This window comes from Mastomys coucha, unplaced genomic scaffold (assembly GCF_008632895.1).
Source record: "Mastomys coucha isolate ucsf_1 unplaced genomic scaffold, UCSF_Mcou_1 pScaffold15, whole genome shotgun sequence".
In the NCBI taxonomy this organism is placed as follows: Eukaryota; Metazoa; Chordata; class Mammalia; order Rodentia; family Muridae; genus Mastomys; species Mastomys coucha.
This window is the reverse complement of record NW_022196897.1, coordinates 53,251,706-53,254,928: the sequence shown is the minus strand read 5'-3', so window position 1 is coordinate 53,254,928 and position 3,223 is coordinate 53,251,706. Positions and strand designations below refer to the sequence as shown.

General features: G+C 32.6%; 1 long non-coding RNA gene across 1 annotated transcript in view; it reads right to left on the bottom strand.

Annotated features, from left to right (window-relative positions):
* The window catches only part of LOC116090256, a 110,317-nt gene that overhangs the window by 60,985 nt on the left and 46,109 nt on the right, over window positions 1-3,223 (bottom strand). The window lies entirely within an intron of this gene.

Genomic DNA, 3,223 nt, shown 5'->3' with positions numbered 1-3,223 from the left:
GGGAATAATCATCACTGCAGCCAAGGGTGATTTCATCATTTTAAAAATCAGAAAACCGTGTAGAACATTTTCTCATTTGCCTTCATTTCTTTTCTCTAGATTCTAAGTAAATGTGTACCCATGTGACTATAGAAATTTAGGCATACACTCACAGTCACAAATACAAACAGGATTAGCTATGATTTGGAATTCGATGTAAATATTTCACCTGTGGTTTGCAATGAAATTTCTTGTGAAAGAAATGGGAATTAGTGATGGAGGTTTTGTCAAAATATCTTCTCATGAGAGAGTCAGAATATTTGTCCATAAAGAGTTCAGTTTATATTTTGAGGTGCTGAAACTTATCGTACATTGCATCAAAAGCAATTTATAGGTATCTATAAAATGTCATGGGATTGAAAAACATATGTAGGCTACTTATTTAAGAAATCACTTTCATTCATATAGATTAGCATCCAACTTTATTTATGGTCATTTTTGGCATTTTGTGCTTACATGATTCTCCCACAAAATTGCTTAGTTGGAACTTCCGGCACACATCACAGAGAACAGCTTCCCAGTCCTATGCCCTACTCTGTTCATACAATAACCACAGATCTTGAAACATTATTTGAAATATAAACATCAGGTTCCTTCATATAAACATATGAACATTATTAACAGAAAAAAATCAATTTACATTTTCTTTACTAATATTTATCCAATTTAGTTTGCCCAATGAGACAGCTCATGACTCACCTCTAAAAGCCAGTTGCCACATTTATCTTCTTATGTAATTTTGGTTTACTCTATCTCTAAGCAAATTTAAGGTTTCCTTTTTAATGAGATGTATCCTGAAATGCAACTAGCTACTTGATACTTTAGCAGTTGTTTGAGCAGATGACTGGCGCACAGTATGTACTACATCTCTTAAATACAACCCGTAATGTGTTTGGCAGCCTCCCAAGTGACAAGGAACACCCGACTTTTTAATATCTATCTGTTCACCAGGTGTTTAGTATGAATGAAATGGCATTCAAAGCGTGAGTCTCATTGGCTGCCTTTATTACTGATGACTCTCCTAAATGGAGAATTAATCCTCTGAAGCACTGCTATTTCCCCCTGTAAATAATGTAGATGTCAGTTCCCTCTTAATATTCTAATCCATGGTGTGAAGTATATTTTGCATTGATCAGTCAAATAGAGCATTTTGAGATAGTTGTAGTTACCCTGCCAAGGATTAGGAATCTACTTCACGTTTTTAAAGTACTTGTTAAAAATAAATGACCCTGACACATTGTCTCATAATTTTATTCCAGCACTGTGAAATCTTTCTTCTTATACTTTATCCTAGCAGAGAAAAAAAAATGATGAGCGGATGAGCCATATAAGCGCAAAGGGGCTTTGTTTAGAAGATTCTCAGGGGAACTTTGAAGTAAATATATAAAACATACTTCATCAGTTTGACTTTGAAATTAAAAAAGGAACACAGAAATATTAATATAATAAGTCATTAAAACACATTCTTTATTTCTTGCCCAGTTTAAAAGAAAGGACTAAACATCTCTAGAGAGAGGAAGAGACACAAAGAGAGAGTGACTAATAGAGAGAGAGAAGAAACAAACAAAGCACCAAGGACCAAAAGAGATAACTAGACAGAACTTGCCCAAGTCTTCACACTATGCGCTCTGCCCAGCATCCTATACAAGAATCTCTTTCCAAATATTTGTCCTAAGGGATCTAAGAAATTAAGTACAGGGCTGAAGGTTGTTTACAACTATCTTTAATCGTTAACAGTTTAGGGGCTACTTTTAAATTGCTATGGAAGATGCCAAGCAGTGCTAAGCTAGACAATATAGAACATTGTGCATCTGTCAAGCAGCTAAAATATATTAGGGCAACTTAATGAGGGAGCCACACAAAACATTCTACTTGTGACAATTTTAATACATTCAGTTAAGAAATCAGGACTTTTATTATTTTGCACCAATGAAAATATAACTATATTGTCCATTTTATGGATATAGTATGTGTGGATGTTTGTTATGGATTATCTGTAATGTACTATTAATGTTTTTACAGTGACTGATTTTTGTGTAAACTTAAAATTTGTTGGCAACTGGTTCCTCAACATGATATTTTTAGCATTACAAAAAATGAACAGGTATAAAGTTTCTCTTTTTTCTACAACATGTTGAACATATTTCATTCAGAATTACATAATAATTTAAAATGTAATATTAAGTTTTATATACATATATGTTTATCTTTAAAATCACTACTTATAACATTGTATCAATTAAAAGTAGTATTTGACATTAGGATAGCATTTAATTAAAGCTAGAAAGCTTACACCCCATTTCATGTTGATTAGTGTTTGAACTAACTATAAAATGCCACCCATGGAAGCTACTAGTCACTGAAATTATTTTACCTATTGGTATGGACTAGTGACTATACAAAAAAAAAATAAGTTAGCATTAAATAGAAGAAAGCATATGTGACCACAAATCCATGCACCTAGTTGGGTGAAATCAGGAGAATCTCATTTTTCTGTTTTGTCTCTTTTCACTGTGTAAAAAGTATAAGAAATCTGTGGGCTATTTCTAAATTCAAATTGTCACAATTTGCAGTCATAAATGTTTAGCACGACTTTGTAGAATTTTGATAGTTTTATAAAAGAGTGAAAAACAAATGCATATGTAAATAAAGCAGCCCATACTAGCAGATTCATCAAATGTTAATATGTAAATAAAGCAGCCCATACTAGCAGATTCATCAAATGTTAATATGTAAATAAGGCAGCCCTTACTAGCAGATTCATCATTTGTTAAGGGAAGTAATGAAAAGAAGGCACCTAACTAAGGATGGCCAGTAATTGATCTGGGTTTAGAACTTCTGTTTGGAGCCATCAATTTTTAAGTATATGTTCTCACTATATTAGTTTTCTGCAGAAAGCAATCAAGAATTACTCCCAGAAAACGAGTAAGTAGCCATGAATATATGAATGCTGTTTACAAAACCCATAGACCAATGAATGCTTAAAATGTTTGAGTTTGTCAAAAAATTACATTGTAGTTATACTTGATACTTAAGAACTGTTAATAGAATCTAAAATAAAAATCGCTGAAGATAAGCTTATGTTGTATTTATTTTGGACCCCAGTGAGAATAGCAATTTTAGGGGTAAATTCATTGGATCTCTAATAACTGTTGGTATTTTTTCCTTTTGTTCTCTCTCTCTC